Below are 16618 nucleotides of genomic sequence, written 5' to 3'. Positions count from 1 at the left end.
GAGGAATTGTTTTTGTGCATGAATTGTAATTCCAACGCCTCTCTGTGTATTTGGCTTGTAGAATTGGTTTGTGACAAGACAGCCATCTGGAAATCTTTTAAAGAGTGATTAGGTAGACTGAAGTGTTCTCCAACACGTTTCTGTATGTTCCCTTTATGAATATCGGATTTGTGTCCATTGATTCTTTCCCATAGGGAATATCCAGTTTGTCCAATACATATAGCTGTGGGGCATTGCTGGCATTTGATGGCATAGATCAATGAAGGTGCCAACAGCTCTTTGTCTGTGTAAATTCTTGCACTAGTACCCTTTCTATCTAATTGGGAGTAAGAAGTCTCCTGGCTGGACATTGTTTTGACATTATGTCGAAATAACTGCGTGTGTGTAGATGTGGACTATGTTATTTTGAAATAACATTAGTTATTCCAAAATAATGCTGTTGTGTAGACATACCCTTAGAGACAAACAAAAGTATATATAGTATCATATTTTTGTTAGTCTCTAAAGGTATGTCTAGACTACACAGCTCCGTCGATGGAGCCATGTAAACTAGTTTACCTGGCATAGGCAAAGAAGCGGGGATTTAAATAATCTCCACTTCATTAAAATAAATATGGCCACCACGCTGTGCTGGCGATCAGCTGATCCAGCACAGCACGGTAGTCTAGACGCAGATCAGTCGGCTGGGGAAGCCTTTGCCGACCGATCCTGTTAGCCTAGTTTCACGAGGCATAAGGGATCGGTCAGCAAAGGCTCCCCCAGTCGATCGATCCGCATCTAGACTACCGTGCTGTGCCGGATCAGCTGATCCTCAGCACAGTGCGGCAGCCATGTTTATTTTAATGAAGCGGGGATTTTTTAAATCCCCGCTTCTTTGCCTATGCCAGGTAAACTAGTTTACATGGCTCCGTAGATGGAGCCATGTAGTCTAGACATACCCTAAGGTACCACAGGACTACTCATTTTTTAAATGACAGACTAACACAGCTATCTCTCTCAGAATTTTTAAGTGTGGGTGACTAATTGGAATAAAGTACCAAAGAAAGTGGTGGGTTTTTGATCTCCTGAAGTCTTCAGATCAAGAATGGAAGATAAGTTAGAGACAAACACAAGTTATTGTGTTCGGTAGAGGGGCAATTGGGTGGAATTTAATGGATTGTGATGTACAGGAAGTGAGATTAAATTATTTGACCCTTACACACAATTTAGTCCATAACGTCATATCTAGTTCTGTACTGTATCGAATCCCACCATGGGAATCCAAGTTACTGATCTTAAACAAACCTTACACTTAGTAGTTCAAGAATTGTGATAGTACATTATTTTTTCCTATCATGTGTTTCAGTTTTCAGTTGTTTAGCATGTAACCTCAAGTGTCACTAAATTCCAGATAAGCTGCAACACTTAGCCCAAGGATGAGAAACTGTAGAGTTATTTGCATATTAATTTTCTAACACTGGCTTTAACAATAGGAGCTAGAGTCAGGCAGCCAAAAGGATCCATTTGTAAAGCTTACAGCTGTGTTTGGTGATAAGATAAGAGCTCCTTCTATAGAGAGCCTAGCTCAAGCTTTGGCAGTTACTGAAATAACACTTTTATCTCATTATGAAAGATGCCCCTTCCACTGGAAGCCTATCTACCATAACTGTTATCACATCTATCATTTTATGTATTTATTTCTCATGGAAATGAGGAAGAGAACCCTTCAGATTCATAAAGCATTCTCTTTTTTGCTTTCATTTTTAACAGTCAACCTAATTGCAGCAGAAGGATTTTTATTTCCAATCATAAATATTGTTATCCCCATCCCTATATTATCTAACAGATACTAAGGGGATGTTCTCCTGCTTGCTGTGCTCGCCAACCCCCCTCTTTCTGGGAGTAGGCACCCCCTGCTCTCCCCCCCGCCCCAGCGGTCAGGGAAGGCTGGGCCTAGACTGCAGCGTGGCAACCCTGGCCCTCCCTCCCCCCCACCCCTCAGCCACTGGGCCAAGGCCATAGCAGCCCTGATTCTCTCTTGCTGGCATCCAGGGCCGGGCCAAGACAGTGGCAACCCTGGCTCCACCCCACATCCCCCCCGGAGCACCAGGAGGGGGAGGTTGCACAGCACTCCCTCCCCTTGAGCACCAGGAAGAGGGAGGTGGCCATGCAGCTGAGAGTGGAAGCAGGTGTTGGGACGCAGAGCGACATAATGATGTCACTCTGTCATCCCGCAGGAAAATGTGTTTTATATATAGAGAGAGAAAATCAAATGACTCAGCCCTGAGCTACATGAGAGAACCTACACAACTCTTAAGTGTCTACACTAAAATATAACACCCACGGACTGAACTCATCGACTACAGGAACTTAATAATGCCTTCTCCATGAGAAGCATAGTGCTGAGGTTGATGTATTTAGGGCAATGCATAGACACTACATTGCTCACATTGACTAGTCCTGCCTTTTAGGAGCCAGTCTCACACTCAGTTAAATCAGCAGAAGTGTTCCTGGCGAGAATGCACACCGCCAATACAAGCAGCATAGAGCGGACACGTTAAATTGATTCAATTATGGCAGTGGCTGTACACTGAGGTAACTTAGGTCAACTTAATTTTGTAGTATAGACTTGCCCTCACAGTTCCTAATAGAATGTTGAACATTACGGTTGAGAGCAAATTTGCCTTATAAAACCCATTTATTTTGTAGAATAGTGATAGAGATGCAGCCGTGTTAGTCTGGTGTAGCTGAAACAAAAAACAGGACTATGTAGCACTTTAAAGACTAACAAGATGGTTTATTTTGTGTGCTTGTAGTTCTTTTGAGAGAAAACAAGTACCGTTTGGGTAGATTTCCTAGTTTTCTTCTGAAGCAAGTGGCAAACTTTTGGTTCTGGGCTGGTAAAACTCCACTCAGTCTCTCTCAGCTGTCTGTCTGAAGAGTTGCAGATGTGAGGTTGCATGTGTTCACTAAAGAACGGAAGTTTGATTTCTACATATCATGTTTTAAAAAATGGCTGATTTTTTAATTCAGCTCAGATTTGGCACACCAGTGAGGGTAAGCTGTCAGGGAGCCATCCAAATCTGTGTGTGTTCTCTCCCCAGTCCCATCTCTGGAATCAGTTTGGAGCAGCTTAGGGCCTTCCCCAAATGGCACCAGTTGGCTACAGATCCCCTGTTGATTACACACTAGCTGGGGACTGCTTGAGCACATCATGCTCTAACGTCTCTTCTGATACCACCCTCCTGCCCCTCCTTTCCCCCCTCCCCCCACACACTGTTAGGGCATGTCTACATGGCAGCATTGTTCCAAAATAACCTTGCGAGTTTCTACATGGCAAGCCTGTTATTTCAAAATAATTTCAAAATAACTGGCATCTTATTCTGGATTCTGTAACCCTCATTGTACAAGGAAAAACGCCTATTCTGAAATAGTTATTTCAGAATAGGGTGTGTGTAGACAGGGCAGATGGAATTATTTTGAAATAAGAGTCCTCCAGCCCTTCCCACAAGTGCCCTGCTAGCCACTCTGGCCACACTCATCAAAACTGTGTTCCCCCTTCTCCTGCAGCACTTAAAGCTATAGCCACAGGGGGAAGGGCTTGTGACTCTCAGCCGGCCCTGACAGCCCTGAGCCACACAGCAGCTGCCAGACCAACATGTTTGGCCTCCATGAACAACCCCATTGCTCCCACTGATTCCTCTTCTGCTCCTAGGGAGCCAGCAGTCAGCTCCGAGGACCCTGACTGGGGACAGAAGAGGCATGCGCCTTCCTGGTCTGGTGTAGAGATCCTGGACTTCACTGAGGTCTGGAGAGAGGAGGCAACCCTCCAGGATCTCGATGGCTGACAGCCTGGCCACCAATGGCCACATGTCCACCAAGAAGCAGGTATGCATGAAGGTAAAGGAGCTAAGGCAGGCCTATACCAAGGACAGGGAGTGAACTCCCGCTCTGAGGCAGCACCACAAACCTGCCCGTACTACACCCAGCTCCACCAGCATCCTAAGGGGCAGGTCAGTCCCTTGCCCCACTCTCATTGTGGACTCAGAGCTGGAGATGCCTGTCGTCGCCCTCCTGGGGGACACAGCCAGTGAGGAAGAGGTGGAGGAGGAGCTGGACGAAGCCAGCACCAGCTCAGTGCCTGCTGCCAAGAGGTCTTACTCGCCCTAGAGCTTGCACCCCCCACCCAGGATGTCTCCCAGGCATCATCCGAGGCCGGGGAAGGCCCCTCAGGTGAGTGTCATTACTTTCCCTAGATACACATGGGTGGAGGTGGTGTGTGGCAAGGGGGAACTGCACGCTCCTCGCTCAGCCTTCTCAGCCTGGGGATTGCGCAGAAGCCTGTGCACATGGGAGCATGTGGAGTGCCAGTCTGAGGCACACAGCCACAGCAGGCTGCAACAGAGGACTCTTGTGCTCCTGCTCACAGGGTGTCTGGACAGGCCTGCCTTGCTCCTGACACCAAAGTGAGGCACCCTCCGGGGTGGAGCACCCTCCCACCACAAGCCACTGCTGGAAGGAGGCTGGGGACACGGAGACACACACACACAAACTTCGGAGTGCCTCACATGGCACCAGGGCACACCTGCATTCTTGGGGCAGCATCCACTCCTGGGGACAGCGCGGTGAGGTGTAGGAGCATCTGCCGCTCACACACACCTCCCCCCAACACCGTGCCCCCCTCTCCTCCAGCAGGCAAGGATACAAGTCCTCTCCCTGTGGGATGCCACCGCTGTTAGAGCCAGCATGTGTGCAGCACGGAGGGAAGGGCAGCCACCTGATGGCCTCCATCCCACCCGCAGGCTCCCAGTCTGGCCTGCACCTTCCCATGCCTTCTTGTCTCTGGGATGTGGGTACCTGCATGCAGTTTCTGGAAGAGGCTGGAGTTTTGAAAGACACGCGTGTCGTGCGCCTTTCCCGATCACCTGACATAGATGTCCATGAACTGGCTGCGGTGTCCATGAGGGCCTGCAGGGCCATTGAGAAGTACCCCTTCCTGTTGATGTATTCCGATATATGGTGATTGGAGGCCCAGATGGGATATGGGTGCTATCAATAGCCCCCCTTCCTGCAGTTGAGGAAGCCCATGGTGGCACAGCCACCAATGACAGGGTCCACATTGGCCAGGCTGATGACTCTGCACATCATGAGGGTGTTGATGGCCCTCAACAACTGTAGAAGGAGACGAACAATCAGAAAATCACAGGATTCCCAAGGCCCATCGGGAGGCCCCCAAGCCCATCGGGAGGCCCCCAAGCCCCAAGCCCTTTTCCCCCCAGCCACTGCACACTAGGAGCAGCCCCAACTTGCCCCATCTACTCTCAGGGCTTTGTGAAGGCGGGACTGAGAAACCTCCATGGGAGGGGGTTTCCACCACCCCCATCACCTCAACTCCTCCTTCCCTAGGGATCCCCCTTCCAGCAGTCCAACCACATCCTGGGACAATAGCCTGAAAATGCTATACCTGCATGACCAGGGCCCCAGTGGTTGATCTCCCCATGCCAAACTGGTTCCTGATGGATCTGTAGCTGTCCAGCATGGCAAGCTTCCAGTTGATAATGGCAATCCGCTTCTGAAGGAGGAGGATGAGTCTCATGTGGGGGGCCGGAGGGCAGGGACGAGCCACTCTCACAGCTCCAGAGGGCATCACCGGAGGGCAGGGATGAGCCACTCTCACAGCTCCAGAAAAGTGTCCTTCCGCATATGGAAATTCTGGAGCCATTACTGGTTGTCCCACTACTCCAGGAAAACCCAGTCCCACCAGTCAGAGCTGGTGTCCAGTCGCCAGAAGTGGCAGGAGGGTGAGAGGGGTTGAGCTGCATTAAGCAGCACCCAGAGAGGGGTGAGGAATTGCCCCACAAGGAGCTGGGGGTCCTGTTCCTGCAGTGCCAGGAAGGCAGTCTGCAGAAACTGCAGCAGGAGTTGCACCAAGACATATAAGAGACGTCGACTTCTGGGAGGCAGATCCGGCAGGAGGCAGGGGTGCTGTGGTGTCCGTAAGGGCAACCAGAGCAGGCAGAGAAAAGGCTTTGCTCTGCCTCCAAGAGGTAGGCAAAGAAGAAGAGCCTGAGACAGGGCTGTACAGCAGAGTCCCTTTAAACTCAAGCCTCAAATAGCCTCAGGCAGCAGCTATAGGAAGTGAGTATTGTCCTGATGCCCTGCCTGAAGTGCTTCTGGGTGTCCTTTAAAGCAATTCAGCATCCAATGAGTGTGGATGCTCTATTTAGAAATAGCTCAGCGCTATTTTGATGGGCATTTGCTGTGTAGACGTGCTATTTTGAAATAAGCTATTTTGGAGTATTTCCTCCGAAATAGCTTAATCTGAAATAAGTGTGCAGTGTAGACATGCCCTTAGAGGGCTTATCAATTCACCCTCCCACTTCACTGGTTTTTCCACATGAACAGAGAACAGCAAAACCCAAAGTCTGGAGATGCAAACAATTCAATGTTTATTGGGGTTAGCTTCCAGCAAGCATGAATTCAGTTTCCTTTCCCTTTATTCCTTGTTCCCTTGTTTTTCCCACCCTTTTCCTGTTTGCCCCCAGTATACATAATAATATTTTTCAGGTATACCTTAACCAATCATTCTACTGAAATTTAATTAATCCTAACATATTGTAACATGATAATCTAACCAAGTATATCACACCACTTTAATTGGTTTACACCCACCAAAATTAATTATACAGAAGATGAAAATAATTTAAAACAGACAGAGATAATACAGATATAAGCAACAGAGAGATGGGGAGCATAATAACAAAGCAATAAAGAAACCCCATCTATTGGTAAGTGGGTCCTTTCCAGACAGAGAGCTATTAACCTAGGTTTCCTTTAAATTTCCCAGGCTTTTCCCTTTATCTTGAGGTGTTAGATTGGATCATCTTTCCAACAGGCCCATAACTGCCTTTTTTCAATGTGAGTTGGTTGGAATGTACCAAGATGTGATGGCATGTTTCCCAGGTTATGGTTTCTCCTGCAGCTTAGTCAAACGTCTTAGCTTAAGAACAAGGCCTCTGTTTGTTACAACAGATAGACTGTGATTTTGATTCTTTGTTTTTATGCCCCTGTAATTAGTAAAATGGTAAGAATGGCTATCTCCTAACTATCGTCCCTCTCCCTCTCCCGCTCTCTCCCCCTCATATGTTCCCAGCTCTAGGAATTGTGAAAAAAGGAGATGATAGAATTGGCTCTTTTGACTCTACAGTAGCTGGGGACTCCACCACAAAACAGGGCTGTGAATCTGGCCCATAATCTTCCTCAGTGTGGGTACATGTAATTAAGGGTATGTCTACACTACTGCAGCTTTTAGCAACAAGTCTGTATCAACCCAGTGCTCTCACGAAAGTTAGTATGTACAAACACTGTTGGCATTTTGGCCGACAAAGTACTTCCACCCACTATGAAGGGGTTTAGCTTTGTCAGTGTTCACACTTTTACTTGGGCTTTGTCTACACTGCTGGCTTTTGCCATCAGAGAGTGTACAAATGAAGCGCTGATTAGCATTTTGTCATGCTTCATTTGCATAATCTATTCAAGCTGGTTTTGCGCAAGGGGTTTTTGCACAAAAACAAACAGTGTGGACATTTCCTTTTTGCCCAAAAACTTCTTTTTGCACAAGATCCTTATGCCTCTCCCATAGCAAAACTTTGTTGTTTGGGGGTGCACAGGGTTAAGCACCTGGGAATGACAAATGTTTTGTCAATGAACTGCAAGGCTGTGTCTAGACTGGCCAGTTTTTCCGGAAAATCAGCCGCTTTTCAGGAAAAACTTGCCAGCTGTCTACACTGGCCGCTTGAATTTCCACAAAAGCACTGACTTCCTACTGTAAGAAATCAGTGCTTCTTACGGAAATACTATGCTGCTCCCAGTCAAAGCTTTTGCGCAAAAGGGCCAGTGTAGACAGCTCAGATTTGTTTTCCGCAAAAAAGCCCCGATCGCAAAAATGGCGATCGGGGCTTTTTTTGCGGAAAAGCGCATCTAGATTGGCACGGACACTTTTCTGCAAAAAGTGCTTTTGCGGAAAAGCGTCCTTGCCAATCTAGACGCTCTGTTCCGAAAATGCTTTTAACGGAAAACTTTTCTGTTAAAAGCATTTCCGGAAAATCATGCCAATCTAGACGCAGCCCAAGTGTAGACATACCCTTAGAAATAACAGTGGTGAGTCTTTGAAAACCTTTCTGCATCTGTATGTGGGAAAAAAATGTTGTCAATTATTTTAGCAGTGCATTGTGGGTACACAGCTGCAGGGAGAGGTATATATATTGTGCTCTGTATTTTGAAATACAGAGGAAAGCAGTTAAGAGGAAAGCATAGCTCTTCATGTTTCATTCAAGCCAGTTTGACCATAAACTGCCTCAGTCTAAGGTGCCATGGGCCGCTGTAGTTTGGGTGCTTCACACATCCTCATTCTTTGACATAGGGTGGGCCTGCTGGTTGGACCTAGAGTTGTCAGGTGTCCGGTTTGAACTGGACAGTCCAGTATTTGAACTTTCTGTTTGGGAAACAAATTGAGAAAATATAAATGAGAAAATATAAATGTCCAGTATTTTCTAAATAACATGTAATATAGATTGTGATATGTCAAGTGTGTCTGCTATTTTTGTTGAAACCATCTGGCGACCCTAGCAGGACAACAACTTTCATGATGTTCAATAGGCCCGTGAAAACTTCCATGATGCACCATGTGGTTCAATAAGAAGGAAGACTGATTTATCACAGGCAAATTTCATTTAATTTTGAACTGATTGGAAATAAAACCATTCACTTCAAAGCCATGTCTTTCAGCTAAAGCTGAACTGACCCACAGTGAAATGTTGCATTTAGATTTTTCTGACCTAAAATTGAAACACTTGAATTTTTTACTACAGAGAATTTCAACTTTGTAGAAACTAGATTTAACCATCAGAAAATCATTTTGATGGAAAATCCCCAGCCAGCTTTACTTAGAGTTATTTCTAACTTTTTGAAATTCGCATTTAATTTAGAAATGAGAGATTAATTTCCAAAAGAAATGGTTGGGTCTGGTATTTTTAAAGGACAATATACTCGGCCTCACTGACAACCTCCGCTCAGGATAAAACCTAGTGTCCAAAAACAGCAACCTTGCAGAATGGAATAAAAAATAATTGAACAAACTGCAGGAAAGCTTATAGAGTGCCTGACTGCACCACGGCTTGTTCAGCCAGTGCTTTCAAACAATTGTCTTAATAGGCACTGAATTCACACACAAACGCCCATATAAATAGCTAAAGAGAGTACTGAACAAACAAACAAACAAACAAAAAAACCCTTCCCAGTGTTCAATATAACATTATAGGCAAAGCATTAGAGGGAGCCAATGCATCTGTTTTTATATTCTCTCCTTGTGTGTGCACATTTTATACACATAAAAATTAACAACCTTTGACTATCCCCTTGTATTTATAACATCTGCAATTTCAGTGGTGCAGTTCTGATATGTCTGTCTTGTGCTTGCTAACAGTCCTAATTTGGAAAGGAAATGCCAGCTGCCTTTCTGGGAAAATTTCATAGTCTCTCAATACCTAGAAATCCTAAACTCTGGGAATGGAAAGTTTGCAATGAAGGAAACCCCCTTGCTGCCATGTGGGACACATACAAAAGCTTTGATTTTTCTATTCCAGCCAATCAAGGTATAACCAACTGCAGTTTAAGATGGGAGTGTTCTTTTCTGTTATGGACAAAGGGACTATTATTTGAACTATCTACTCACTGTCTCTCTTTTTCTCCCCCCTCCTTCCCTTACTTATTCTTGGATCTGGACTTATTATACTCCGGTCATCTGAAGAAGTGAGTTTTGCCCATGAAAGCTCATGATGCCATCTACATGTTTTGTTAGTCTTTAAGGTGCTACCAGACTATTTGTTGTTTTTTAAATTTTTCCTGTTACAGACTAATTCGGCTGCCCCTCTGAATGTTTTGATAGTGTAAGTGAATAAGCTGATGGAAGTAGGTAAGTTTGAGAAGACTATGAGTATGCTGTTTCTAACTAACTATTCTACTGACTATTCTCTTATCCTGTTACATGATTTTGCTTTGTGACAGGATAGGTGGGCCTATAACAGTTTAAATGTATTATTTGGCACGATCGAGCCCCTTAGATTGGATCTTTACCCCACATTTAAGATCACATTAAAATAGAGAGGGAGATAATGGTAAGTGTGCAAATCAGGTGAGAAGTTTATTTAGGGATAAGTTACAAAGGTGGGAAGGGAAACAAGGGAGATAAACAGAACTAAACAGAATATAACAGCTCTGTAGTTTACTTCCCACTAAGGGCTTAAAGCCCAGACCTCAAGTGCTATGGGTCTATAACACACACACAGGATAACATTGCTGCTCTGGGAACAGGAACATGGGTGGTCGGGTGTTAACAGCTTGCTTCTTATTTTTAGATCCAGATCATCAATTGAAAAACTTGGTGGAGTGAACCCACAGGAGGAATACGAACACTCTGAATCATGTATCATGATCTTCTGGACTTTAATGATCTCTAGACTCTGGAAGACTGCATATTGGACAGCACTGAGGAGAGGGTGACATCCCCTTAAATAATCTACCTGTCACTAGGCTGATAAGCCTACTATAAGATGGTTCTTTCCTTCCTATGGGGTTGCTAGGCAAGTCAAGCCCATATGAAACCCAACCAGGAAAATTACACCCTAAAAAGGACACCAAAATGACTGGGGAAGAAGGATGAAAACATGGAGCACAAACTGCAAGATAATAGATTCCAATATGGTGAAATGTCTCCAAGGATCCAACTTTGCTGTTTTATTATATCCTTGTATTTTCCTGTCTGACTTTACCCATCTATTATCATATGTCCTATAATTAGACTATAAACTCTTTGGAGGATAAAGCTTTTTTTGTTTTGAGTTTGTACAATGTCTAGCACAGTGGTGTCCTGGTCCATGACTAGGGCTATTAGGCACTAAAGTATAATACAAATCTCTCTCTAAATGTAAAAAAAAGTTTGACAGAATGATGTCATCCTGCTTTTATAGCCAGAGAAATGGGATTGGTGAGCGTAGTGAGCATGGGCACAGCCCGCTAGTAATATATAAAATAGCTTCTCCCCCTAAGATACCATACTTTGCAGATGACTTGTGCCCAATGGGGAAAATGGCTAAAAGTTAATGATCTCTATCAGAGTCCAACCAGTGTGAACAATACATATTTTTAAGGCAGGGCTGGCCTTACCATGAGGCAAACTGAGGCAGCTGCCTCAGGTGCCAGACTGTGGGATGCCGCCACTAGGACTAGTAGTATAGAAAATTGTCTCCATTTTACACAGGGTTTACAGTTTGAATCAAAGGCTCACAGCACTCCCATTATAACAATTGTTCCAGCACCCTTGCTTCTATATGGTACAGAATCAGCTTTCGATCCTTGGATATTTTTGTGTAAATAATGAGTACCGTGTTTCACTCTCATTGCACATTGGAGTAAAAGACATCAGAATTTGTTCCTGCCCTAGTTGCTATTATAGATACATAAATTTTGTGAATCCTGTGAGAATATGCTTCCTATTCAATATAAAGCATTACATATACTTAGACAGTATAATAGATTTGCTTTTGCAGTTACTGCATTTTTGGAACCAGCTGGTCTAAAAGTTCAGATCTATTATTAACTAACTGCAATTTTTTGCCATAAAATTGTAGCTACTATATTTTAATTACCATTTGCTATGAATCAGTAAAGATTTTTTTCTAGGTTAGAAATTCTGTGTTTTAGTTGCCACCAGTCCATACTGAAGACCTAATTCTAGCTTCAGTTACACTTCTGAAACACCTGGGTGGTAGAGTAACATGTCATGGGAATCTCTTTTCCACCCTCCTGATCAGAATTTTGGAACAATTACCATAGAGATTATCTTCAGAGGATTCTTCTCAGTTTTCACACTGAACCCTTTGCATCCTGGGCCAGGACTTTAGGATTTTTGTCAGTGCTGTGGGAATGCACCTACAGGACAATTCAAAGATTTGAGAAGTAAATGGGAGCCTTTTCACTGACTTCAGGGTGCTTTGGACCAGACTTCTCACTAGTACAGATATGATTTGTTATAATTAACAAAGCTAATGGTTTTCATATCTGTGTAGAGTCTCAGTTCCTTGTCTTGATGGACTCTAGTAACTTAGGACATTAATATTACCTTACAAGAACAACCCTTTCTGTGCTATTCTGGTACTTCCACCTCCAGCGAAGCAGGAAGTGCAAATGCATATGGATTTTTTTAAGTCAACCATATTTTTGAGGATCCAAAATCCTTCCATTAAAAATTTTGGCAAGTGTTTGACTTGCGTCTTTTGTTTCCAGTATTGGGTCTCCCATCCCTACTCATAATGTTGATTTCCTTGGATTAGTTTTAGATGGACTTTTGGCACCACTATAGAAAAAGAAGCTAAACAAATATCATTCTTTTCATTCCAGGCTGTATAATGGGGTGGTATTATCAATTTGCCATTTGCCACTCTACAGTCTTTGCAAAGCTGTGGCATGTTCTTTTCTAAGCATAGGGAAATACCATCTGTCCCATAAATGGAAATTCCAGTGTAGCATATTCAGCTGGCTCCAACTGGCAAAGTACAGTCAATGAGCTTCAGAACTATGTGTTGCCCATGCCTCTGGAAACACACATAGGGGTATTTGCCATCATTCCCTATTCTACTTGTCAGAAATACAAGTACTATGAACACCGGCAATAACTGCACATGCAGTACATGTCAAGCGTTAAAGGGTTCCTGTGTTGGCTTTCGGAACAGAGCAATACTTGTGTGTGTGTACTCGTTACTGCCCACAAGGCACGGAGGATTTTTAATACAATAGCCCTGATTGGACTTCCTCATTGGCTTTGAAGAATTAAAACAGGGAAGGTGAATTTAATGGTATTTGGGCATAATCTGCTCTGGTATCAATGGTGCAGGAACCTTTTTAAACATGGGGGTGTTGAGCCCCCTTACACCTGTCCACCCCCCATCCCCAGCTGAGTCCAGGAGCAAAGCCCTGGCATGTGGGGCCAGCAGCCAGGACCCCAAACATGGAGTTAGCAGCAGAGGCCCCCCCAGCATACAGAGCTCAAAGTGAGACCCCAGCACATGGGGTCAGCAGCAGAGCTCCTGTTGGGTGCAGCAGCAGCCAGGAACCCAGTACGTGGACCCAGCCGCAGAGGCCCCTGCTGCATGGGGCTCAAACTGGGACCAGGGCATGCAGAGATGGATACAGTAGAGCCTCTGGAGTGCAGGGTGGCAGCTGGTAACCTGGTGCACAGGGCCAACTGCAGAGCCCCCCGTGCATAAGGCCAGCAGCTGGCACCCAACTTACCCCCACTTGCCTAGTTTCCTTCCCTATGCCTGATATCCTTGTAACACAATCTGAAGTTAATGTTTAATGGACATAAGTGAGAGACTCTTCTGTGTAGCTGAAGTACTTTTATGAACTAGGGCAGAGATTGTGTCTTCCCCAGGCGTGTTCAGTGATTACCTCATTTTTGGCTTCACTAATGACTGGTTTTGTTCTACATGATTCAAACAGCATGCGAACATAAACAGAGTACAGGCAGGGCTGGATTAATTCCCCTGGGGGCCCAAAGCTATTATCTTTCATGGGCCCTGATATACAGTCTTTTTCCTAATTTAAAACAAAACGATCACACCCGGAGGGAGTGGCGACACGCAGGCCTCCAGGGTAGGGCCAAAAAATGAGGGATTCAGAGAGCAGGTAGTCCAGGCTCAGGCAGAGGTTTGGGGTTTGAGAAGTAGTGAGGGCTCTGACTGGGGATGCGGGCTCTGAAGTGGGGCTGGGGAGGGATGAGGAGTTTGGCATATACATGGAAGGTGCATCTAGACTGGCAAGATTTTGAGCAAAAGCGGCCGCTTTTGTGCAAAAACATGCCAGCTGTCTACACTGGCCGCTTGAATTTGCGCAAGAGCACTGACTTTGTAATGTACAAAATCAGTGATTCTTGTGCAAATACTCTCCCACTCCCGCTCAGGAAAAAGCCCTCTTGCGCAAGAATACTTGCACAAGAGGGCTAGTGTAGACAGGGAAGAACTGTTTTGTGCAAAAAAGCCCCCGATGGCTAAAATGGCGATTGGGGCTTTCTTGTGCAAAATCGCATCTAGACTGGCCACGGATGCTTTTGCGCAAAAAGTGCTTTTTGCGCAAAAGCATCCTTGCCAATCTAGATGCGCTTTTGTGGAAATACTTTTAACGGAAAAAACTTTTCCGTTAAAAGTATTTCCGCAAAATCATGCCAGTCTAGATGCAGCCAGAGGCTCCAGGGCTGGGGCCATGTGCTTGGGAGTGCAAGAGGTAGCTCAGGGCAGAGGATGGGGTGGGGATGCAGGGTCTGGGTGGGAGTTAGGATGCTGGAGGGGACTCCAGGCTGGGGCATCAGGTGTAGGCCACATGCCTCAGGCAGCTGCCCCATTAGGAAGGCCCTCTCTCCCAGAACCTGCCAGCATGTCCTAGGCTGTGGCCTGGGGGGAAGGGAGAGAGGTGACTACCATTGACTGCAGACACCCCCCACAGCTCCCATTGGCTGCAATTCCCAACCAATAGGGACTGCAGGAGCGGTGCCTGCAGGCAAGGGCAACATGCAGAGCTTCAGCTTCATCTCATCAGGGCAGAAGGGCAGTGTGTGGAGCAGTCTCACTTGCTACCAGGAGCAAGCAAAGACTTGCCGTCAGATGGGGTTCTGGGAGTGGCATGGGGCCATGGCATGCAGGCAGCCTACCTGATCGCTGCTGGAGCTTTAGCTGCTCTATTTGTGGCCCTCCTCTCCTTAGCCCGGAACCCTACGCTGCAGGCCCCTAAAGCCCCTACATTTATCTGGCCTTGATAAATGCAAGGAAACATGCAAACAGTAAGAAGCATCTTAGATTAAGCAACTCTCAAGCTAGGATTGTTCTGTTCTAGAAGGTTTATGTCATACTTCCTTAGTCTCACATTATACAAACAGAAAATATAATTTTTTACATGTCGTCAAAAGTTTATCCTAAGCAAGCCTCTATACTAGAGGAAAACACATTTGGACAATGCTTTTTAACTAAAATCTCAGCAAAGGGAACTACTTCTGTGAATGCCTCCCTGGACCATATCCCTGATTCAGAAACCATTTCTTATGAACATTCTTCTACAGAAAAGTAAACAAATGGCTTCTAAAGAAACTGACCACTTCCTCCATTCACATTTCTGTGCATGTGCCTATGCCCTAGAGCAGGGGTGGGGAGTCTAAGGCCCAGATGCAGCCCTCGGCTTGCCTGGATCAAGTTCACAAGGTTCAGGGCTCCCCCCCCCCAGCATTGGGGAGCCCAATCTGGTGCCCCCCGAGCTGGAGCACACAAAATCTAGCATCTTAGGCTCCAGAGTGCAAGAGGAATGCACAGAGAGTCTCTCTCTTCAGTTGAGGCCACACCAGTGAGGATTTGGTTGTTTCAGCTTCTCACTTGTGTGTAGCCCCCTGAGGAGGAGGAGGAGGAGGAGGAGGGGTGGTGGTGGTGGTGGTTGTTGTTGTTGTTGTTTTGGGGGGGGGGGGGAGGGAGGGAGGGTGTTGTTTTTCCTCCCTCCTGCTCTCTTTCTCCCTGTAGGTCAGCAGCCCCAAACCTGCCCTATAGTAGCCCAAATGCAGCTTTTATACTTGCAAGCTGAGCTCAAACAACCCACAGGTGAATTAAGCCAGTCTATAATTGACCCTAATTAGGCTCAACAAGATTCCCCTATAAAAGTGGATGCAGCTGCTTTTTCAGGGTTTGTTCTGTTTTGTTGCTAGGGGGTGACTATTCTATGGGTGCTAGAGCTATTAATGTCATTTGAAATGTCTGTTTGGTTTTAAATTAAACCTGAACTGAAAAATCTGAACTGAATGGGCAGTTTGGATACTTGTCTAACTTTCTCATATCTAGCCCATCAGTGAATTCAGGCAGGAGTATTAGGCCTCAGAGATTGGGGGGAAAGTGCTGCTAGGGTGATAATGAAGTTGGTAGCTTCAGTTGAGCGTTGATTTAAAATCAAATATTCATGATAAACTGTATGTGGTAAAGAACAAGTAGGTGCAGTTTGTTTAGAGGTTCATGTCAAGGGAGGTCAAGGAATCCCCATCAACAGAAGGTTTTAAGAACAAGTTGGATAAACACCTGTTGGAGATGGTCAAGGTTTCTTGGCCCTTCCTCAGAGCAAGGGGCTAGACTTGATTTCTTGAGGTCCTGTGCAGCCCTATATTTCTTGTGTTTGCTGAGTGTGATCCCAGCTACTTTTTGGTGACTTATAGACCTCTGTTCCCACAATGAAGTGCTCACACTCATAGATCTTACAATAACTTTATGCCTGCAGAATGCAAGATCCATGGAAAGCCATAGGGACAGCTTTCTCATTTAATTTCATAGCAACACTCTTTTGCACAGCACATGCGCAGCTGAGAGATGCAGTGCAGTACTCTCCAAAGAGGGCTAAGGGGCTGTAAATTCTAACCTTAACTCTTACAGTGACTGGCCTTAAGCAAGTCTGCAAACAGTTCTACCTCAGTTCCCCTATTTGTAAAATGTGAGTAATTTACTTATGTCCCTGAGAGGGTTATTAGGGTTCTTCATTCATTTATGTATATAAAAAAGCTTTA

At 45.3% G+C, this 16618-nt stretch overlaps 1 long non-coding RNA gene across 3 annotated transcripts in view; it reads left to right on the top strand.

Annotated features, from left to right (window-relative positions):
- The window catches only part of LOC112546093 (uncharacterized), a 49272-nt gene extending 33921 nt beyond the window's left edge, over nucleotides 1–15351 (top strand). For all 3 annotated transcript variants that reach the window (XR_012900697.1, XR_012900695.1, XR_012900696.1), the window contains 3 exons: nucleotides 3695–4212; nucleotides 9892–9952; nucleotides 10395–15351. This is a non-coding gene — a long non-coding RNA (uncharacterized LOC112546093). The remainder of the gene's footprint in view (nucleotides 1–3694; nucleotides 4213–9891; nucleotides 9953–10394) is intronic.
- The last annotated feature ends 1267 nt before the right edge of the window (nucleotides 15352–16618 follow it).

Source organism: Pelodiscus sinensis, chromosome 1 (assembly GCF_049634645.1).
Source record: "Pelodiscus sinensis isolate JC-2024 chromosome 1, ASM4963464v1, whole genome shotgun sequence".
NCBI lineage: Eukaryota > Metazoa > Chordata > Testudines > Trionychidae > Pelodiscus > Pelodiscus sinensis.
This window is presented reverse-complemented; position numbering and strand designations above follow the sequence as displayed.